Consider the following 24634-nt stretch of genomic DNA (forward strand, 5'->3'; position numbering starts at 1 on the left):
ATAAAAAAGGAAGAAGAAAAAAGCACCTTCATTTACACTGGTATCACTTCAACATATTATTGGCATGCTTACACAGTGTGACAGTGCTAAGCTAATCACATGCAAAATATTGAGATAGATGCAGAACAAATGTGTTTGCCTCCCAAAGTGTAATGACTATACAATGTTTTACGTGGGTCTGATTGTGTGGCTATTGAGGCTGCTTAACATTTTCCACTAGAGTACTGTGTTGTGTTGTCATATCCATGCCAGATTATAACCCTTTCGTTAATTAAGACAAACACAGTCATAGATACATAGTCCAACCAAGAAAGTAATATTATATAATTTCTGTCATAAAGAAGGCTATACGTACATAGTTCAGCACTGTCTTAATGTATCTGCAATTTTAACTGTTATGATTGTCTTAGTATATTGTCATTTACATATCCCATGCTACTCATTAATGGCATTTATGTATTCAATTAATGCATTTCTTTGAAGTAAAAGGCTACTTTATGACTAAAGCTGCAAGGAGGAAAGAAAAATCTATGAGCGCAACAAAATGAGACCTTTTGTGAGTAAAGGGCCTTGGAATGCTGGAGGGTCTCAAATGCTTGTTGTCTGGGGAAGAAAGTTATAATGTAAGCTGAATGAATTCAGGGTTTGAAAATGAGCAAAGGGATGAGGTTGATTGTTCCAGGACTGCTTTTATTAAGAAATCTGGCATTGTGCTATACATAAGGTCCACATTTACATGGTCCCTATTTGTCTTATAACTGGCATAGTCCCATAATGCCGGAGTGTTTTGATGAAATAGTGGCAGCTGAGAAGTAACAGATAGATAGTTGTCATCTAGGTCAACCATTCCACCACAGAGTTTTATTTATATTTATCCAGACAATAAGAAGATATTTTTGCTAGTGCAATTAGGTGAATAAGCTAGTATAATATAAAAATAACTCTTTACATTATTTCTGTTTAAAAAAGAAAAAATAAAACAAACTGCTTCTGTAATTTCTTTCTAATGGAAAAGAAAATTACAGTCATACCAACCATTAAGCTGAAACCATTTGTTGCACGAAGAGGGCTAAACTAACTTCTAATAAGTAAGTGAAATATAAATCATAACCATCCAAAAGTGGTTTTGCTCAGGAATTAAGTTTTAGGTGTCTAATCTTTAGCCATCTAATCTCTTCTACATTAGCTGAATAGAACATGTAGAATTGTGACCCAAGAAAAGTTACCTAAACATCCGCATGGTAAGTAAAGGCATGTGAACCTATGCAATATGTTTCAAGAAATCTCCTTTAATCCTCCTCTGTCTAGAGCCAAGTTGCTTGGTGTAGGGTTTTAAGATTGAACTCTACCTGCTTGGGATCTGCAGTCCCAAAGCCGCCCAGGTTATACACCTAGAGCTGTTCTTTGAAGGCCAGTTTCCTTTTCAAATGCACCTGTGGAGAAGAAGCTTAATGGTTAAATGTGTGGCTTTTTTTGCTGAGGTATACGTGTAAACCTTCTCAGGATGAAGAAGGAATTTAGCACATTTCCTATTTGTAGTGAGTGCTCTCCCTCCTAGGCTATTACACTATTATTTTATTGCATTCATTATGAAAGAATATTTAGCTAGATTTTAATTGAGAGTAAATTCTGTTTGTACATTATGTGTATTTTCCACCCTCCCTGGATTGCACCCTTCAGGATTTAAGGAATCCTCTGCATAATTTCTGGATTTCTATCAAGTTTAAGACAAACTAAATGAACTGCTAAAACTGGAATGGTTTCGAACCTGCTCTGAAACAGATTTCTAGATCCTAGAGGAATTAAACTAAGTCAAACAAAGAAATGCCTCTGTGGTTAGATAGCAGTAAGGCTAGAGCTTTTTCAACCACAATTTTAGACTTTTCCTCAACTGCAGTTGAATTTGGGGGAAAGGGGGTGTTTGGTTTGGGGTTGGTTTGTTTGTTTGTGTTTTAAAGAAGTCCTCTAACCGTTAGTGGTTTTCAAAGTAACACCCAAACAGTTGAAAGACATAATGTGCAATTTAGTAGAGAGACTGAACTCTCGGCTGTGAAGATGTTGGTGTTAGAAAAAATAGATCAAGAACCTGAAACATACCATATTTATCCAGAAAGGAAATAAAAACCAGCTTGCATTTTTTTCTCTCGGAGACTACCTCCCCCTCCTTCTCACCCCTGAAAAATAACCAATTTTAGCTATTTCTGTTCTCATATTTATCTCAAAGGTATTAGAGGGAGAAAGACAGAATACATCTTCTTTTGTCAAGGAAATTGCAGATAACAGTTTCAGTCTTGAAGTAATCTTTCAAAATTGTCCATGGCCAAATTCAACAATGCAACCCAGCCCAGGCGAGTACTTCAGTATGCACATAATTTTATTCACTTACTTAAATCCCTCTGACTTCAAGAGGATTTAAGCAGTGCTTAAGTGCTTTGCTGCAACAATGCCTTAAATTGGTAGATGGCAAATTTCAGAGAGAGAAAGGAAAGCCATAGTTTCTGCTGTCTCTGCTGGTAGGCACCTAAAAAATCAGCTTGATTTTTTCAGATTATCTTGCAATTCCTACTGCCTCAAATTTTCTTGTATTCTTTTGGTGCTTTTTTATTAGGATCCTCCGTTATACACCGTTCCCAGCCTCATTCCAAACCTGAAAGAAGAGATGCTCTGGTCTGGCTTAGGCAAGCAATATTTCAGCAATTACAGATGACAGAGACAATTTCAAGGCAAATCAGGCCTATCCTAAATCAAAATGGATGGATATGGCAAGAGCACACTTCCAACACGTAACAAGGTAAACAGAGACAATTTCTAATGGGCAATTTTCTAAAGTAGTTATGTGCTAACTCTACTGAAAGTAAGTTATGACTTTGAAATTATCACCTTTTAGATTTTCTTTTTGTTTGTTTTTGTTTACATAGATATTATCTTCTTAATGTGATGATTGATCTTTTATATGATCAGTTGTCATTCTATTTACTTCACTGGCAAAAAGATCACAAAGTGTTAAAATGATTAATGTAACTCTTACATTAAATATTCATAAATTTAGCTGACCTATCTCACATTCAAAGAGATAATATATATCAGGGTTTATGCACTTCACTCACTTTGCAAAACACAGCCTCTGACTTAAGTAAATGCATGCTAAATTATAAATATGAAGAGAAGGGAAAAGAGAAGAAAGCACACCATTGGGGTGTTGTTTTGTTTACTTTTTTGTTTACTTTTTATTTCAAATCAGTCTTTAGAAACAGATCATTTGACCATATGTTTACACAAAACAGTCCTCACCCTGATTTGAATTTTTGGACTGCAGAGAAGTTATTAATTTTAAAGTTAATAATTAAAAGCAGTTCCCATGAGAAGAAAATCAAAAGAGAGGGAGAGGTGATATTGCAGTGTCCTGTGAGGAATCACTAACTTCATGCTGTTGCTCTTTTCCCCGTTGAACAGAAAGATCCTTCAGCACAAAACCTGGATCTGTTGCTCAGATAAGACAAGGAGCATGTGTAGCAGCAGTTGATGCGGGTTTGCTGCTGGCCAAACTCTGCCTGTTGGAACAGGTCCTCAGCTGTATCTCCTGGCAGAACACTTCTCTTCGAAAAACACTCTTACGTGCATTAAGTGAGTGGAGGACTCCCTAGCAATATCAAGAAAATAAATGGTGAGTTTCATGTGGGGTTTTTGTCCAAAATATTTTCTCCAGTTGGGAGCATAAACAGAAAAAAGCCTCTTTAGGTACAGTGTCTCGTGGCCCACCTGCACCCAGTCATGCCCTAAACAATGTGACTGGGGCCTGTTCAACATACCGACCTACACATTTGCAATTCTCTTTCAGATGATCTAACATGTAGATATAACAGATCAGATAGATATTAATAATAGTTATTCTGAATGACATCATATTTGTTTTTCCGTTCCCCCAAATACTACTGACTTATGAATCCTGTCACTGCAGCTGGTTAGTGAGCAGCAGAATTGAGTAACCCTGACTGATTGTCCATTTCATACAATTTTAATTGCTTTAGGTAGCCTCCTACATGTATTTGTAAGATCTTTAAAGAATTTATCCAGAGTACACTTTGAAACACTTTTTTTTAATTTTTTTCCATCTTTTTGGGGCTTCTTTGAATGTTATGAATAGTGTGGAACATTTCTAAGCACTTGTTTGAGTGCTGTGCTAAAGCTTTTTGTTTCCACTATAAACTGATGGAGATCAACACTTTTTTCACACTCCTAGTGCCAAGTGCTTATAAAGTGTTTATATCTATAATTGTGTCAAATTATGTTAATTAAGTGCTGAAAGACACTAGTAAGTTGAAGTGCTCAAAAAGTGCATCACTCTGAGTGTCACCCAGGGGCTCTTCACATCAGACACTTGGGGGACAATTTTTTCCTTCTAAGCACCTTTAGAGCACTATGTCTTAAAGTGTCTTTCTGGCATTAATTAAATTAAAAAAGCAAGTGCCAGTTAAGTGCACATGATTTACTCTAATCTTTTGAAATGCAAATGAATTTTAGACTAAAATGCCCTTCCTTTTTTACAATTCACTGTTTTCTCCTCAATTGTCCCCCACACCTTTTCTTATTGAATATTCAACTGCTTAAAACAACTATGGGAAAGGCTGGGAATTAACTCCATTATGAATTACTAGGTAGAAAATAGAACTATTCAAAGGATCAAATACCCATATTAGAGTATTTAATAGCCTTATGAATAAAAGGCATGTTAGCTTAAGAGAAAAGCTGTGTAGACCTGAGCCACTCTGAGTTTGTTGTTCTTATGCCTACTGCTACCCCTCGGGGTTACTTATGAAGTTTATGCTGCAGGTTTCTGGAGCAGCTGCAGTAGACAAGAGTTATTGTTTTCTTCCAGTGAAATTAAATCATTTGTTGGTCATTAGCTATACGTTAGAGTTGTGTACACGAGCTCCCAAAGACTAAATGATTTGGCCAAGATGATCTATTAGAGTAAAACGGAAGCTTATGCCACACATTAGATGGCTCATCTCTATGGCTGTTGTAAGGTGGAAGAGCTTCATATGGCGCCATAGATATTTAGTGTGAAGACAGAAGAAATAAAAACACAGTTTCTGAAGGAGAACAGTTTGAAGATAGGGACAGCAGTACAAGGACACCAAAATTTAATATGTTTCCCTGAAGAGCAAGGAAAAAAAACCCAAAACATTGTGTCTGAAGTCTGATCAAAAATAAACAAGCACTTTTAAGAAAGTTATTATTGAATATCCTACTTCAAGGGCTATTCTGTTTCATGATAGAATATTCTTATTTTAGGTGTGAGGATAGCAATTCTTCCATTACCTAATTTTGACTAGGCTCTATTAAAATGATTTTTTCACTTTGTGAGAAACTGTATTTAATCCCTATGTCAATGTGCTGAGGAAGATAGTAGATATATCTGAACTTTGAACGTCTTTAATCTCTTCAGCTTTCATTCTTGTTGCACAGCCTCAGCAATCGGATTTCAGCACTCCATTCCTCAGAAAAACTTATAGATTTAGAAACCATAGTGAGAAAAGATTCTCCTTTGACCTGAAGACACTTTCTGCTATGTCTTTGGAAGGTCTTTTAAGTAACGATATCTATTGTAATTTTCTAAATAGACAGAACTTTATTTAGTAATAACTAGAAAGGATCAGACAGGTGGCATGAGCCAACAGAAGTGTAGAAGTGAGTTGTGTACTACAGCTGAAGAGACATCCTAGTCAGTCCTCACTGGAAGCATTACCTGAAATGTCCTTTTTAGCCTAGTTTGTACACAGAATTGTTCTTAACTTAATTCCCTGGAGAAAAACATCCATTTAGGTGTCACTTTCAGAGTTGTAGGACTGAAGAAGCCAAGAATGGGGCAAACATTGAGCTTGTTTTACCAGCTCAAGGTAAAATATATTGTCAGGACTTCTGAAGCCTTTTCAACAATTGCTTACACCATGTATGTATTGGAGCAGCTTTCACTGCTGTATGAAGCAGAGGTCTTTATGCTCTACAGATCCCAATCCAGCTCTTACCTACAGGTTGATCCAGTTACTGCTGAAGTCAATTACCAAGGGACTGATTTAGAGTGAGCTGAATAAAGTCTCCAGAGTATCAATTAAATGCAGAAAAGAAAATTTGAATCGTGATTAGTTTGAACTGTTATTGTCTGCTGTTTGGAAGGAAAGGAATCAGTGCTCTGATTGCCTTCTGTAAGGTTACCTATTATACACCATATTCCTCTTTTCTGTCCTTCTAGCTACTTGATTGCCTATTTATTTGCAATAGTCTTTGGAGGTAATGAGCAGATTAAATTTAGATAGAGGGCTCAGATTCACTGTTGGCACAGCTTTGCTGAAATAAGTGGAATTAGCCAGGAGAGTCAAAATACCTTGTGTTCAGCAACCATAAGCTATCTGACCTGTTGATGACTCCTAAAATCCCTCAAGCGGATACTAGTGTGTGGTTGCACAGTGTAAATTTAAAGGGCTATACATACAGAGCTGAAAAACAGAAGGCATTGAAATACAGAATAGAATAGAATAGAATAGAATAGAATAGAATAGAATAGAATAGAATAGAATAGAATAGAATAGAATAGAATAGAATATGTAGATGAAATAACTGTCAGAATGAGTAAAACTAAGTATTTGGAGAAAGGACCAGTGAAGGAATTATTTTTGCTTTTGGGCAATATTTCACTTGGTTAGGTACTTACAGGGTTTTTCTTCATCTTGGGGAAAAGAAAGCTGGACTGGTTTGGTTCTGGGACCTTTTAATACAAGGTACATACCATTCACCAAATATTATGAGCATCAGCCAACAGATAGCTTCCAGGATTGCTGTTGTACACACTGCCAGCAATCACTGACTCCAGAGTACAACAGGTCGTGAAAATCTCAAATCATCTGGCAGACCTTAGGACACCTGCTGCTTGTCTGTCTTAGGAAAAGAAAGGCTGATGAGCATACAGAATCACAGGATCAGTAAGGTCCAGATTTAAAGCCACAGCCATGTAAAGAGCAAGACAGAAAAGGGCACTAAGACAGTGAAGTTAAAAAGATAGGCTTGCAGGACATAGGAAAAAGAAAATCCTGGGAGTAAGAAGAAGGAAGAGTTAACTGAAAAAACATGCCATGATATCATGACAGGGCATACCGCTTTCTATTGCTTGCTATGAGGGTTCCTGGGGTATGGCTGTACAAGGCTGTGGTGTACCACAAGTGTCACTAAGCCTTCAGGCCTTCAACTCATGAAAGCAGGAATGGTGAGTCTCCACTTTTTACTTTCCAATGTCCTTTTTGCATGGGGAAATGAAAATGTAGCCTTCAATAAAAATGTCTTAATTGACAAATATGCTACAGACATTTTTTAATAAAATGTTCATACATTACATACTTGGCAATTATTTTCCATTGCTCTAAACTTGCATATATCTTTCTCATGCAGTCACTTAGTACACAACTCCAATGATGTGTTTTTCCCTCTACACCTGCAGTAAGTTAGTTTTTGTAAGGATGAGAAAGTGCCTCCTGAGACAACATATTGCTGAGAAGAATTAGAAGACCAAGTGTAGGGTAATAGATCTTTTAATTTAAGATAGAGCCACTTGCCATTTCTGTTCCTTTAAAATGCAGTCAATTCTAATTATCGAGATTTATCTTGGATTAAGGAAGAAAAATACTAAAGTAAGCACTGCTGCTTCTACTATAACTCTAGGGTTAAGACTTTTCAAAACAGGAATTATGCATACTGAGGACAGTAAAGTGACTGCCATTAAATTCTGAATTTACTGTTCAGATGATGGACATATTTCTGTTACAAAAATATTTTCACTTCACATTTTTAAAGTGGAAAAAAAATGGCATCATTGCCAATTACCAATGTTGAGGAAGAAAAAAAAAAGACACAAGGGAGCCACTTTTTGAAAGGAAGAAAGCATTTCTAATAGTTCTTGTAAAGTAATATTCAATTCCATTCACAGAATATCAGAATTCCAATGGAAGAAAACACTTGTGATACATTATAACTTGAATATTTTCAGTGTCCAACACAAATGGTGAAAGTTTCAATAAAAGTTACAGATGCCATGGTTGAAAAAGACTAACATGGACTTTCAGTGCAGTTCCAAAGACAACTGCTGCATTTCCTCATCTTCCCCTTTTGCCTCATGTCCCTGAAATGTTTTTGATTTTATCATGTCTTCCTTTTTTCTGATAGCGTTTGTTCTCCACATGGAAATTCTTTAGTACTCATCAAGCTATCTGGTATCCTTCTCTGAGATATCATTTATCATGGGACTGTTTATCACTTTCCTTATCTGGGCCACAGATGTGCTGGCCTATATTTGGAGACTTCATTCTTTTCTGAGCTATCAAAAAATCTGTGGAAAGGAACGGGACAACAAAAATCAAACTACCTCCAACAAACAAGGATTCACAGCCTTTGGAACTTGAAAGATATTCAACTCTTAATTTGTCCTCGTCACCCTCTTGGTGTAGGAAATGTGATTTGACTTTATTTAGTACAGTTAAAGATCAGCTTTGTACCAAACCTTCTGGTATTTCATTGTTACCCACATGGGGAAAATGGTAGAAATGCGGTGATGCTTCTCTCAAAAATCTTGATACTGATATTGCACAGGCTGCAATATTAAGCCCTCAGTCTGTTTCTGAGGCAGAACTAAGGAACTGGAGTATGTTTTCAGTGTATCTTATTATGGATATCTGTGATCTTGCCCTGAAAACTACAAGTCACTCTTACAGTGTATATTCATAAAATTTGAAACCAGAGAAGACTTAACATCTTCTGTTATATGTAACAAAACCCTATGTATATTTCTAACACGTGTGTTTTCTGTAAGCAACTTTGGAAAAGGATTGACACGTAGCAAATACAGAATTTGGTATTAGAATAAATATCAATAACTGAACAATATCTACTTTCTTTTTTTCATGTTTATTAACTCAGTGTTATCAAACTAATATATACTACTGAATGATGAGAAGTTGTGGTCTTCCAATTTTGTTATACTTTTTTACTCATCATACTATTCTTGTATTTCTTAATCCAAATATGCATAGAGTTACATTTCATTAAGAAAAGAGCCACAAGACCAGAAGCCACCAAGGAGGACTTCTTGAAGAGCATCTATATGCATGAAATGAAATGATAAATATATATGAAAGATGAATATAAAATTATAACAAGTACATCCAAAACTATGACTGTGCAATCTAAATCAATTTTAAAGGAAAATGTGGCTAAATTTAATTGCAATCGTTATTGATGTAGTTTGCTGAGTACAGATGACAGCTGAAAATCTGTTCATATATTGATGAAATGCAAGCAGAGACAGAATAAACAGAACAAATAACAAGCCCTGTGACAGTGCAAATATCCATTTGAATTTTGACTACTGGGCTTCTGGTACGTTATTCTTCTGAGTTATGAATGGAAGCAACTTGGCCATGCATGACCCACAGGGTGCACAAAGGACATAAACAGGCGTTCAGAGCCTTTGCCTAATTACAGAAATGTGTCTTCGGTAGACTGGACTCTACTATTCTGTTAAGCCTCCTCCAAAGCATAAGGACAGGGATGAAAATGGAGACTTGGCAGCAAAGTGGAAGGTAGTGACAAGTTTGCATTAGACTTCAGGATCTAAATGAGTTGTCCTGCGATCTCCCTTTCTCCAGCACCAACAGACCGGATGAGTGCCTGAACTTACTTTGCAGCTGCAGCAGGGACTGCGTCTCTGATTCCCTGGGAGACACCTACCCAGAACCACAAAAATCCCTCACAACACCTACAGAAGTGCTGAGGCCAGGCTGGTCCCACACAGAGATGACATTTCAGCTGGAGAGATCACCCAGCAGGAGAGATCTGAGCAGGCAGTGCAGGCAACAAGAAGTAGAGCAGTGCTTTCTCCTGCAGCCTGGAGAGGAGACCAAATGGGTCTGGGGTGCTACCAACAATCAGTTGTTCTAGACCCTGTTTGGGGTTATATTTTCACAGAATCACAGAATGGGTGGGTTTGGAAGGGACCTCTGGAGATCATCTAGTCCAACCCCCCTGCTAAAGCAGATACACCTAGGTTTTACTGACTTTTAAAATGGTTTCACATTCTGTTGCTGTGCTTTCCTAAAGTAATGCTGTGTTCCAGTTCCATTTAGTGAAACTATTTGTTTTGTACTGAAACTTTTAGTTGCAAGTCGGAATGTATTGTCCAGTGAGGGATCTCATGAAAATACTTGTTTCTCCTGGTTTTGTGTGGGAGTATTGAGCTGGTTTTAATTCCATTTTTTAAGAACTCTGAGTTCTGAACCTGGCACTTGCTGCTATTGAAAACTCCTGACAGAGCACTCAAAATACTGTATATGCTAGGTAAAAAATATCTCCAGTAAATCAAGTGGTAGTAACTCATATTGTAGTCATTACTAATCTAATTAAAAATCATTAGAGATCTAAAAGAGTAACTTTTTCAGCAAACCTGGAGAAGGTTTCCAGAGTTAATGAATGATTCAATCCATAGTTGGCCTGAAAGAAGATTACTGAATGCATTTGTTTAAGATATGAGTACCAGGCTTTTGCCAGGAGGAAAATCTAATAGATAAATCTGCATTTAACTTTTAAGTGTCAGTGAAACAAATCTGTGTGGAGTATTGTGTCAGGATGCAAACCCCCCGTCTTTCCCCCTTCCCTCCTTTGATATGGAAGGAGTAGACATAACTCCTCCTCTCTCTGCTGTTGGAGGCTAACAGCTTCTTTTGTTAGGCCCAAGAGCGCCCTGGCCAGGGCCGTTAGGAGAAGGCAGCGCCAAGCAGCCGCTGGGCGCCCCCGGCCAGTGTGGCGGACGTTCGGAGGCTTCAGGGGCACCCACAGCCAGGGTGGAGGTGCAGAGAAGCTTCTGGAATGCCCACAGTCAGAGCTGATCAGCCAATAAAAAAGGGACTCTTGTCGAGACTCCGCCCCTTGGTCGCGGGTCTCTCGGAGCATGAGCCGGATGGTGCCGCCGAGAGCCCCCCTCCCCGGGATGGAGAGTCCGCTTGCCTTGCTCCCACGGGTGTGAGTTAAACTTCTCCTTGCAGGATTGCAAGTGTATTATAAATTTAGCCTCGCAGGATTGCAAGTGTACACTTAATACGAGTACGTGTATCTCTTTAAAATAACCCCACACGGTGTTCAGGCGAGTGTGTGCTCCTCCCGGACTCAGAGACGGCTCTGGCATTGTTCGGGTGAAGCCATGTGCATGCACTCTGTGAACTGCCTGTTGTACTAGTTGCTGCCCCTTAATAATCTTTCTCAACTGGTAGCCAAGCCTTTATTCAGGTCACTTTTGGAGTGCTAAAACCCTGTTCCTCACCGGTTTAATAAAAGTTGTTTTGGACCCTGTTGTCCCTTAAACTAACCTCGGGGTCTCTCCGTGACAAGTATAAAGCCTCAGGTAACGCTTGTGTGACCTCTCTTACCATTTACAATTGAATGCTACTTTTACATATGGCTAAACATTTCTGAATTTTCGTGTGTGGTGTTTGTGTTTTATTTCATTTTGGTTTGGTTTTATTTTTTCTTTGTTTTGTTGGGGGTTTTTTTGTTTGTTTGTTTGTTTTCCCAGAATGTTTCCCTCACAGCATAATTAACTGTTTTAAGTTTCAGATTTGAAATAAACATACTTGATCAGAGACAGATTTATTAATTGCATTTTAAAGAGTATAAAAGAGAAACTTTCACAGTTCGAGTGTAAAAGTGAAAACAAACCTGGCCAGATGCATGGGTTTATCCAGCTATTAAAATGAAGCTTCAAGAGTGGTATATTTTCTGCTGGAGCTATGACATACTTCTTTAAAAGAGCCCAAATGGAACAGCCGAAGGATCTGTAGCAGGCATCCAATATTCTGTTACTCATCTGTAGCAATGCCAAGAGTAAAAGGGGAGGAACTGTTATTTAAAAGTCTGTGGAGACAGTGCTTGGTTATTTTCTTTAACTCAGTGATGAATCTGCTTTTAATATATGTGGAGAACAAAGCAGCTAAGACCATTACACTTTCTAAACACAATGTATGGAGAGAAGCAATTGCTCATGCACTTGAATGAGGTGCTTGTAGGCAATACTTGTCTAGCACAGCAGCTCTTCCACTTTCAATCCCTGCATTGTAAACAGCTCCAAATATCTACCACACTGAAGAACTGTTTCTTCATCAGTGAGATGACAGGTTATTCACTTTACTTTTTATTTGTTCACAGGTTAAGCAAGTAGCAAGTTGATCACAATGGAAAATGTACAAGAATCAAGAAGAGACAAAAAGGCTCCTCGGGGTGCATAGTTGTCCCTTTTACCCATTAAAAACCCTCATCCAGCTGTGTGGGCATGGTGAGGTGTGCCAGGGTGAGCCTGGATGGTGTATGATTCCTTCTGCTCTGCATTCTTCTGGTTGGGGCAGTCACATTTTGCAAAATGCTCGTTGGAAAGTAAGAGGAGATAGTCCTTCCACAGCAAATTGAGCTGCAGCATTTGATAGCTTGTCTTCAACCTTGGGATGTCACAACAGTGCTAATCTGCAGGAGCCAGGGGTAAGTTATCTCTGTGTTGTGTGGCTCGATTCGGTAGTTCAGATATGACTTTTTATTGTATGTGTTGGCATACAATGCTAGGCATTTTTTTTCCTTGATTTCCCAAAAGAGTCAAAGACATCAGGCAATCCCTGTCAGCCCTTCAGGCTGGGTTGCACCCATCTCTCAAGTGCCTGATTTTATCTGATTGCACAGCGGTGCTGAGAGCCCGTTGGGAATGTGGGAGTCCTGGCTTCAGTTTCTGTCTGCACTTGACGATTGAATCCACGTCTCCTGGTAGCTGAGAGGTATTTAGGATGGAAATATTCCAAATATTAATTGGATGCAGAAACTGGAAGCCAGGATTCCCTTCTCCCAGGTGAATGCTGAATCAAGTTAGATTCTGGAGTGATACTTGTTCTTACTTTCTGCCTTTTGATTATGGCTTTGTAGTTGGGATGTAACAGCAAGCATGCTACAGTCACACATATGAGTGCAATTCATCCATCTATTTGAGGAAACGGTTTCATTTTGGTGGAACAAATGTGATGCTGATTTTCACTGAATCAACAAATGCTCTTTTTTAAAATTATTTTTTATTTTTTTATTGGCAACTATCTACAAATGAGATACCAGCAGTGCATATTAAGAGAGAAGAGGTTCTACCTGGTGATTTTTTCCTCTTCCACAAAATGCAGTCTGCAAAATACAGCTAACTTATGTTAGGAATATATTCAAAAGAGATTACATCAGTAGCTACGATGGCTAGTTTTAAAATTGAAAAGAAGCCATTTAAGCTGAATGATTATTTTTGTTTGTTTGTTGTTTTTTTTTCTGTAACAAGCGAATTCCTACTTTTGGCCATTATTTCATGAATAATAACTAAACATAAGCATGTGTCTGCCTTTTTGGAATGCTCCAGTATTGTTCTTTGCTTTGAATTATTTGATCAGTTTCAGACAAACAATATTGATAATATGTTTACCATTCAGACCCGGTGCATATACATATGGTGAATAAATTCTTTCACAAGTGTAGAGATATTTGTATTTGCAGAAGTAAGGGATACAAGTAAGGAAAAAAGTGAGGGTTACTTTATGAAATTGAAATGACAAGGATTTTTTAGGCAGTTGTACTACAGTTATTCAAGTTAGCAAATGTTAGCATCTGTGCTGTGTTTTATGTTTATTTTCCACTTCCCAACAACAATTTTGCATTGACTAAATGCAGTACACAGTACAAATAAAAATCTCTACTACAGCTATCAAAGTAAATAGGCATAGTCCACAGACTCAGCATCACTGGAATATTATGTCATTTTTCTCTGTTAGACAGAGTTAACATCCACCCTGTGTATGGTCTAAGACATATAATAAGGACCTATTCTCAGCACTTGCATGGCTTTATTGGTAGCATTTAAATGCCAAAACTCTGCATAGTATTTCTGATGCTAGAATAAAATGGATATGCTTCTTATTGCAAATTTGGACAGTAGTTTCCAAGCACCCCAGCCTCAACGGTGTGTTGCTTGGTCTCACTTCAGAAAAGCTCCCTTCGTTACACGGTCAGCAGTGAAATTACAGGAACTTGCAGGCAGATTTGAACAAACCCATTTCTATGAAGACGTAAGGAAGAAAGGATCAGAAGTTCAAAGGTCAGAGCTCCCTGTTTAATTTTGTAATGATTTCCAATTCTTGCCGAGGTTCCCAGTATCAACATTGTGCTCAGTTATTTGCCCAGCAGTCAGCCTATCCATATTTGATATGGGATAATTAGCTACTGGCCTTGAGAAGTGCAGCCCTTTGTACCACCTGCACAATCAATGTTAGTAAGTGGTCTGCCTCCTATAGATAGCCACATATTTTCTGAAGAGCTCTTGATTTATTAAAAGGGATGTAATGATCATGTAAAGTGTTAAACTTGTGGCCTTCTATTGACAGTGGTTCTGTTTAGCTTCATTAGATGTGATGCTAACATCTGTCTGGTGAGAGGGAGGCCACCTGCTCATTTTATGTAAGTTCTAATAATCATCAATTGCTGAAGACCCATCGATTCAGCACATTAAGCAGTGCCAGTGTTGAAAATGAGAGTATTTGTAGTTCCTTATCAGCTTTCCAATTTAATCTTTTATTGCAATTATTGTATTACAACTTTCTATGGTCCTTTGAAGACAGACAAGAGTAACAGGTCTTTGCTCTTTCAAGCTGGCAAGTTAAGTCTCTTTAAGACACCAGCCTGAGGTCTTGATGCAGTTTCACTGGTTTGTGTGATGACTAGAGACCGTACAAGCTGTGAGTGATCAGATTTGTACATGGTTTGTAAACACTGGAGAAATATGGACTTTCTCCAGTATGGCTTGCCAATAGTAACAGGCAACATGAACATGAATTTGCAATAAATACTTATAAAAATAAACCCATTTTTTGCTGATCTGTGGTATGTAAAATGATGCCTCATACCTTCTCTCCCTTAAAAATAACCAGTAACTAAACTTCTCCTACAGAGGAGTCTAAACTCCTCTGTACACAGCAACTTATATTTTATTAGTCGCTAGAATGGTATTTTTAAAAACAACAACTATTTATTTCTTTCATGTCTAGTAAGATCCTTTTCCTTTCTCCTAAGGGAATTTATACTCTGATAAATAAAAAGAGAGAGATATATGGTATTAAAGCTATGTTAACCACAGCTAAACCTTTATCCAAAAGACAGACCATTTTTGAAATCTTAAAGTGATATTCTTTTTTGCAAGGCAACTCTAACAAAGTCCTAGGAATCTCTTCTACTATAAAATTAGTATGTCCGTTCAGCATGGATGCATACCAAATGGGAATTTATGCTGTGTTAGACAATAATGCACTTATACAATTTTTAACTTAATAGAAACAATGATCTTAATAAGCATATTAAATTGGAAAACACTATCTGATGATGTACTTTTATTTCACTGCTAACAAACTGAATTACATGCTAAAGGTTTGCTGTCAAATTGAAACCTAGTGAGCCCATGAAAATTATTTAACAACAGGTTTCTGTAGTGCAATATTGCTGCATCTCCCTCTAACTGCTGTTGGTTTAAAATCTATTTTTTCCCATCTCATTTATGAAAATTTTTTAATATCTTTTGAGCATTGTGAAAAGGGGTACAAGTGTGTAGGAGAAATAGTGAAACCTGCCACATATGGTGACATAAAAACTGGCTGTATTAAAGTCGGTAGGAAAACACCAGTGAGCAGGAATTCTCACAAAAAGTACAGCCACATACGCAATAAAGACATCGAAAATAGAAATAGCATTGTTGCTGCTACATAAATAAATCTATAAATCAAGCATTTTCAGAGGGAAGAAAATGCTTTTTAACTAGATGGTTAATCTTTTGTTATTAAAAAAAAAAAGGTATTTATTATCAGTTAAAATTTGTTGAAGCAAGTGGTATTGCTTATTATGGGGAAGCCTCAGGAAAAAGAATTGTTGCTTTTTAACTTTTTTTCTAAAAAGATTCTCTGTGGCTGTATTACATGATTTTTCGTTGTATTTCATCACTGTATTGTGTGATTCCTGCTCTACCTTTCCTACTGTAGGCAAAATATAATCTTGGAACCCAGCTCCATAATTTCCATATGCATATAATTTTACATAGTTGATGCATCCAGCATGCAACGGTAAACAGCAGGGAGGGGCTCAATGGAAACTCATTTGTTAGTTTTCCCACTTGGAGGCTGTTAGTTTTATAAATTACTGATATTGGACACTGTAGGAGTGCCCTTTTTCATATACACTGAAGTACTTCACTGGCCCCAGGAGTCACTAAGACTAGTGGATTTTAATAGTTATAGATCTTAAATGGAGGGTTAGAAATTGTTTCTTTTCATTACAATTACAACAAAGAATTAACCCCAAGGGTATCCACTTAATTTCATAATATATAGACTGGAACGCTAATAATGTGACTCCTCTAAAATGTAATAAAGAAGCAACTGCCCCTTGGCTCCCTGGGGTAGATTTTTGTAAAATGTATTGCAAAAAATGTAACACAAAGAAGATTTTACATTAACAAGCTTTGTAATGTCACTAGCTCCGGTGCTCAAAGTGCTGCAGAGCTCATAGACACCAAATATTGGTCCTGGTTTTACAGCAGGAATTTAGTACCTTCACTTTCTCTCATATCGCTTCGCTGGTACAAGGAAATACTAAACCAGTGATAGAAGGAGTGGAGGGTAATTTACAGTTAAGCATATAAGTGAAAGAGCAGAGGGAGGAAGAGGGAGTACAGTAGGACGAAGTAATTGCTTCCTTCAAGGTCCACTTGGACCCATCCTCTAGCCAAGTTTCCTGTGTTATTTTAATCTTCCATGCCCTATTGCAAAACAAGCCTTGGTCTTACAATTGGCAGCAAGTGAACTCTAGTACATTTGCTATTCCATTTGCACTTATGAGTAGCAAAGTGTCGTCTGACCTCTCAGTCATTATGGATGGTGAACAAATTCCTGGCCAAGATCTTACATACTGGATCAGGCTTTGGTTTTAAATCTAGCTTAAAGACATTTCTATTTGCTGATGATATTAATGGGGTCTTACTAAATACAACATCCTGGAAAAGCTTTGCGTTAAACACAGCGAGAAAAGAAGTACAGTAGCTGTGCCTATTCTATGCTGCAAGAAAAAAAACAAGAAAAGTAGTTAGAAGAAAAATCCATTTTGTTTTGGTTTGATTTTTAATGGTAATGCTTCCAGGCATTTCTAACAGAGGTTCTAAGATTGCTGCTTCTTAGGGAAAATTCATTAGGGAAGAAACCTTTAGCCAATGTTTTTTAATTATGCATGATATGCCCAGAATTCTGTGTGCCTACTTATGTTGCAAATATTCTGTTTGTAGCAGCAAATTTAAATAATTTGCCTGACTAATCACAGGTATGTACAAATGCTCAGCTGATGTGTTTATACCCATCCCCTAAAATTGGATTCCCCCAGAGTTATGTGAGTGAAAATTTTACCTGTAGTTTGTGGCTTGTACACATTTATTGGACTCCTACTCCCAAATGCTGAGAATCCAAAATGTTGACCTCTGAACTAACTTTTCTAGATAAACTGACAGCTCCCATTTAATTCACGCAAAATTTTCTATAAAGATTCAGAAGCACCTGTCTTTAACCAAAGTTACTCTTTCTAACTGTCAGAGACATATGCCAAGGCAAGAGAGAATTGATGTGTAGAAGGCTGCTAAGAAAAAGAACGGAAATGGAAAGAGCAAGATAGCACTTTGTTCACCAAGACAGCACCTGGCAATACATTGAGCAATATATTACAAGCAGAGATCGGAATGCCAAGCGCTGTGTATACCTAGGATTGCTACTGTATGGGTCAAGGCAGGAGAAGGTATAGCAGGGACTATTTGAAAGGCTGGGAGATCAGTTCAGAAAGATCACAGAATCATAGAATAGTTAAAAGGGACCCCTGGAAGTTATTTTGTCTAACTGCCATGCTCAAGCAGGGCTACCTAGGGCCAGTTGCCCAGAACCATGTCCAGACAGCTTTTGAATACCTCCACGGAGGGAGATTCCACAACCCCACTGGTTGCTCAGTCACCCTCACAGTAGTGTCTTTCCTGATCTTCAGATGGCACCTTCTGTGTTTCAATTTGTGCCTATTGCCTCTGTCCCATCACTGGGCACCACTGAAAAAAGATCCATCTTCTGTGTACCCTCCCTTCAGGTATTTATACCTGTTGATGAGATCCCCCCCAGAGTCTTCTCTTCTCCAGGCTGAACAGTCCCAGCCTTTCCTTGTAGGAGAGATGCTCTAGTTCCTTTATCATCTTTGTGGTCTTTTGTCCAGTATGTCCATGTCTTGCTTATACAGGGATGCCCAGAACTGGACACAGTGCTCCAGAGGGGAAGGATCGCTCACCCAGACCTGTTGGCAATGCTTTGCTGAATGCAGCCCAGGGTACCGTTAGCCTTCTTTGTTTGTTTAAAAAACAAATACACAAACTACAAGAGCTGGCCTCTGCAGCTGGCATTTTCAACTCACAGTGAAGTACAGTGAGTTGCTTTCTTCTGAGATACCTTTGTGCAGTTTCAAGCCTTCCCTCCCTTTATTTTCTCTTTTCTTTTTCCATTCCTGTTTTCTGTGGATAGTGACCTCAAAATTTTGACTGATAAACTCCATCTTAAAAAAAAAAAAAAAAAAAAAAAAAATTGGAAGACAATCTAAATTCATAAGTCTTGCCAGATGGTTTCAGTTAATTTTATTTTGCTGATATTAAATTGGGCATTTCTGGGCCTTTTTTTTTTCCTTTCTTGGCATTAAATTAAAATGGGGAAAAATATTTACATAAGACAATTTACATGTTAACAATTTTCATCACGTTCTCCAGGTTGTAATGTTAATGCTCCTAAATGTATCCTGAAGCCAGTTTACTCAATAAGAACAAGAGTAAAAATGTCACGGAAGAACAGGAGAGGCAGAATAGAAGTTCAGCTTCTAACCGAGTTTAGAAGCCGAAGGCTGAAGGAGTCTCTGAAGAGAAAAGTTTCAGGATTAAAGGAAATGCTCGCAGCCATTTCTCCCACTCTTGAGTAACTACTCATACACAATTGAGTGATAACTGCAACTGAAATAACATGAGTGATTTCAGTACTCAGTGTTAGGGAACATAATCTGGATTTTAATCAAGGACAAATTAAAAAGCAAAATGCTATGGATCACTTCAAGAACTATTTTTGTAAATGATAAGTCAGACTCATTTCACTAGGTGAAGTCAAGTTGAAATTGTATGTATGTTAGGAATTAAGCTGTAGCTCTTAGTGTAAGGGTATCCATTGTCTTAATTCATATCAAAGCACCCATGCTAAGTTTCTTCCATTTCTTCCATCTATTCATAAGTGATACACGGCCAAATAATTTCAAGCGAAATCTATGTTATAGCAAGATAACAAATGTGTGATGTAAATCACAAACACTATTATCTTCTTCAACCAGATACAAACATAGATACTATGGGTTAGGTTCCCCTTTGTTTCACACAAATGATGTGCTGTGAATCACTCCTGCTAGATTGCCATGGATCTAGTCGTATTATACCCAGCCTGTGAGACCCTAGAATGGATTCATTTGTAATGTGGTAAAACATATACTATAAAAACCAGAAAAAACAGAAGTACCATACTTGAGAGCTGAAAGCAGAAATCTGAAGCACTGACTATTACTTATTCACAGGTATTGTAATTTTTCCCCTTCTTGTACTGCCCCCATCTAGTGATAGGTAGGTATGTGCTTTGTCTTCCAGTAGGGGTGATTTCTGTGATAGGCACCAGATGTTCTGTGGCCTTTATTCTAAAATCCCCATTCTTTTTAAATAAACAGGGATACATACCCGTTATTACAGCATGAAAATGTTACTTGTCCATTTGATAGGTTTTTGAAAAGCCATATAAAAACAAGTCATCATAAGTACTAAGGGAATATTTATGTAGAATTGTTTTTGAGAAACTGGCTGTAAAGTGTTTTATATTTTGAAAGAATAATACCAGCTGTGCAGAGTCCATATTGCACTGGATCTTTCTGTGTTATGGAGAGTATGAGACAGCTCTAGACTCCTGCCTGCAGAAAGACGAATATACAGATAATGAAAACCAATACTGATTTAGACTCTTAGGCAAGGAAGGGAAGAATGTTTAGAATACTAGATCTGTGTGGTGCTTTCCAACAGGTTAAATCTTGAAAATGCCTCATCATAAACTCCCATAGAGAACCCCTGTCAAAATAATAGGATTTTTGATGGAGTGCCTAGTGCTCTGACTGTACGTGAGACTATAGTTTCTATGCTACTGAGAGATCTAAGCAGAGAAATTACAGTCTCACGTACTTACCTACAATGGACCAAACACAAAACTGTTTGCAGTTCATACTGACTCCAGTCACAGGTATGAGCAGTCAATACTTTGGAAAATGCAAACCCACAATGCGTGAGCAAGGATGCCCGTTTCCCACATAGTACTTTAGTGGCAAGTACTACTGAGAAAATTCATACAGAAAATGGAAGTCTGTTCTGAAATGGTTATTAGCAGAAAAGGGAGAATTCTTTTTTTAGCCACAATGACCACCCTCATAAATCATAATGCTCCACCAATAAAATGCCACAATGTTCACGGTCAACATGGGGCTAATGCAGAATGCATAGCTGGAGGTATGAGACACAGACTGAGGGGATGTGGATGTAAACGCATGTTTGGGATGCTAAAATTAATTTTCCCTTTGAATGAGGAGCAGAGGCTAGGCAAACTGATTGCAATTAGTAATTTAGCAGTGCTTCATTTATTTAGATACCAGATCTTTCAAGATCTCCTCTCCTTTTCCTTTAAACTCTTTTGCCTTCAATGTAATAGAGTTGAAAGTAGTTAAGACCCAGCAAGTTTAATATTAGAAAACATGAGTGTGTTATTTTGTAATAATTTATACCTACTTGCTGTAGATAAAGGCCAAAAAGATAAGCTTCAAGGGAGTACATGAGAACAGGGATTCTGCTAATGGACTTCGTGTTCTCAGGAGAAGAAAAACCATGGAATTGTCTCAGCTGAGGGCTTTGAAAATATCTGTTGTCCATGATGAAAAGTATAGTAGATAAAGGAAGTTTAGAAGTGAATGGAGTCCTACAGGTAAGCTCTGGAAATTCTGCCGTAGGTTGCTGTTATTATGAGCTAAAGACCACTCCAGCTTGCATTATATTCAGTTAAAAGCCTGGTGTGTGAACATCAGGTAAATGCCTGGTATGTATATAAATATATGTAGCACAGCCTTCCAGTGTTAAGTGAATGAAGTTGCGTGACCTTCTATGTGAACCATTTATCTACCTGCTTGTCCAGAAAAAAAGCTGAAACAGAATGCAAAGTCACAGGTAATCAAAGAACTGAGCTTTCTTTTCATCTCCCTTTAATTATTAAAGGAAATTTCTACCTAACTTGTTTTCAGTAATATGATCCATAGCACTGTAGTTTAAAATGAATAGTTCTTTGGTGAGGACTTAAAAATGTGACAGGACATTTGAACATCACTGGAAATGACAGAACCCTTACGCAGGACCTCATCAGTTGAAACTGCTGTTCAGAGGGGATGTTTCAATTCTGGTCTGTTTATGCCTGAAACCTCAATAAGATGCCACAGAAGATAGGAAAGGCCTAACCTTTTAACAGCCAGTATTGCAAAGAAATGGCCAAAAAAAATGCCCACGCTTTTCTAGAAATAGTATTCTAGATCTTACCCTAAAAATGGATATTCTGGCACAATGCTTGGCTGTCCTTACGTAGTGTGGTAGCAGATTTCACAGGATAAAACAAACTTCTGAGCGCTAAACGAACTTCTGGATAGGAGAAAATTCAGGGGACCCTTAATTATTTGTTTGAAAACCAGAAGGTTTTGAAATGCCCTCTAGCACTACAAAACAGATGTTTGCAGATGTAATAGTTGAAGATGGAAGCTGTGAATTGTGGCCTAGCCAGGCTTTCTTTGCTGAACAGGTTTGAAGACTGGCAGGAAGGAGGATATTAAACTCCTGTTAACTTAAGGACAACTTTAAGCTAGTAAATAATTTGTTATCCTTGATGTAGAAGGTTTTATACAGCATATGGTTGAGTAGGGACTTAAATTGGACTATGTTCAGGGAGTTTGTATTATCAGATGTGATAACGGGTACTCAGCAAGTCTGCTAAAAAGGGCTGTGAAAATACTTTATGTAGTCTTTTTGTAAAGTTTTTTTAAAAGTTGATTTGATTTATGAACCTGAAAAATTCTTCTGTGTCTCCTGGTTATAAACATCAGGGAACCAAAATAATATAGTGCACCTAGTAACTGATCTTATAGCAGTACCAAGATATTATTAGTGTGGAGGGCCATGTGGTAGCAGCTTTGGAGAAGAGAGGAAAGTGGTTTTGTTTCTAAAATGGGGCATTCTGTCTTGGTTGTTTCTGACCATTTCAAATGTGTTATTTTATTAAATCATATTCCTTTTAGTATGAAAATCCAAGTGGGTGCTTCTTGCTTTCATGCTACCTGTAGAATGCACTGAAGTTCACTTCAGGGAAAAAAAAATCATTTTGCTTTTGTCCTAAAGTACACCTTGTTGAGAGCTGTAAATAGACTACACTCCCATATTCAAGGTTTGTGCCACTTTCCTCAGTAAAAAGCAATGTGCACTTGTACTGATGTCTTTGGGGAGATAAAACTGTCTGGAAGAAAGCAGGTACACTGAGGTCCAGGATGTAAGTAGGTACAAAATTAGTTCTGATTTAAGCAACTTAATTATAACTTGATTTTGGTGGATCCAGTAAGTTTGTGCAGAGCATTCATTTTTATTATTAAGAGAGAAACTGATCACAGCAAAGACATTTTTTGTGGTCTTACTTGCCTTGAGCAAAGACTGAGTTGCAGCAGACACAGCTGTGCTCAGAGCCAGAGATTGCGGCTCCCAGGCTCACTTTGTGGCTGCACGAAAGCACAGCATACTGCTTGACATTTCCAGCCAAACTGCTTCTCTACAGCATATCTGTTATAAAGCATACTTTTCTGCTCACAATAAACCCTTTTACTTAAAGAAATTCACCACAGGAAGTGGTAATGCCATGTCTATTTAAACTTTCATATAATCGATTTCCATATGAGTGTTACAATAATAACTGCAAGACTTGCTGAATGCCTGGTGTCCATATTGTTTGCTTTGTTGCTGTTCAAAACCCTGGAGAAGCCATAAATAGGTATAGCTAAACTAATATCAGTAATAATCCTAGAGTCTTTCTGGTTACTTGTGCACAGATAACAAATCAGGACAGTTAAAAGCTGCAGAACTGAAATGAGTAGTATATGTGAAATGCAAAAAAGTAGCAGCATGATCCTGGTCAGCTGCAGTCTCTTAGGTGCTGTACATGCAAATGATCTTACTCATCTTTTTAACTGTTGGAGGAGGTGTTTTTGATTGATGCTCAAAAATGTTCAAAATCATAAAAGCATGTTCGAAATTATAAAGTCATGCATGAAGTTTCCTGTTTCTGTTGTTCTGGACTTAGAAGCACTAGAGAAAGGAGTTTTCTGGTGCAAAAATTAGATGTGTGCAGCATCCAACTGCTTGCAAGCTGTTCAGTTGGGTAGGTGGATTGTAGTTTTGCATGAAGGGGTCTGAGGGAGTTAAGCAGTCATGATTCGGCTGTCACAAACTGGTAATCAGCGAGTTCTGCTAATGAACCTTTTCTGTTTCCAATAGCTAAACCACCTAATATCCTCTACTGCAACACATAATGTAGATGTACTTGAATATTTTTGTATCTGTTTCTGGATATCGGTCTCTTCCTAATTTCCAACTAGAAACTTCCCTTTGAAGTTTAGATATTTAAATACCTTAAATTACCTGACTATCAACGAATCAAAACCAGAAGCTGCTACACAGGAGATATGTTTATGGCAAACAAGGTAATGTTTCCATTGTGTGTGAACAGGGGACCAACATTGTAAGATGTTGACTGTGACACTGAATGTGCTACCCAACCTCTTTGTGTCTGTGTTCAGTAGTCCGCAAAATTATGATGATGATACCTATTATACACAACCGTTGAAAGAATTAATTCATTAATGTTTGCAAAGAACTTTGAGATCCTCTAGCAGAAGGTACTACACAATTCGTAAGTGTTAATTTATTATTCTTTATTATCAGATTCAATAGGACATGTAGTACAAATCTTCAAAAAGGCAAACAAAAAGCTAATCAGGAGTCTCTTATTCACACTGTCAAAGCTGGTAATGACCAAATAGTCTTGTCTGTGTAAGTACAAAAAAAACCCCACCAAACCAGGCTACTTGGTATGTTGAAGCAGCAATTAGCACACATTGTTGGGAGAAGAAGTGGAGCTAGACCAGAAATGAGCCTTGATGAGCCTAATTGCCTTTAATTATCCCTAAACATTTTCTTGTTGTCTGCCTTATGAAGGCAGAAGAAACCCTATAGCTCTAAAAGGAAAAAGGCTTGGTTTTGTTTTCGCCTTTTAAAAAGGGACATAATAGCCACCGTGGAAACATGTTCTTAATCAACGACATTAAACTCTTG

At 37.8% G+C, this 24634-nt stretch overlaps 1 long non-coding RNA gene across 2 annotated transcripts in view; it reads left to right on the forward strand.

The window, feature by feature from the left end:
• Positions 1 to 24634, forward strand: part of LOC110362939 (uncharacterized) — an 89907-nt gene that overhangs the window by 40492 nt on the left and 24781 nt on the right. For both annotated transcript variants that reach the window (XR_010474400.1, XR_002420652.2), the window contains exons 10-12: positions 2609 to 2791; positions 3454 to 3664; positions 12241 to 12567. This is a non-coding gene — a long non-coding RNA (uncharacterized LOC110362939). The remainder of the gene's footprint in view (positions 1 to 2608; positions 2792 to 3453; positions 3665 to 12240; positions 12568 to 24634) is intronic.

This window comes from Columba livia, chromosome 8, assembly GCF_036013475.1.
Source record: "Columba livia isolate bColLiv1 breed racing homer chromosome 8, bColLiv1.pat.W.v2, whole genome shotgun sequence".
NCBI classification, from domain to species: domain Eukaryota; kingdom Metazoa; phylum Chordata; class Aves; order Columbiformes; family Columbidae; genus Columba; species Columba livia.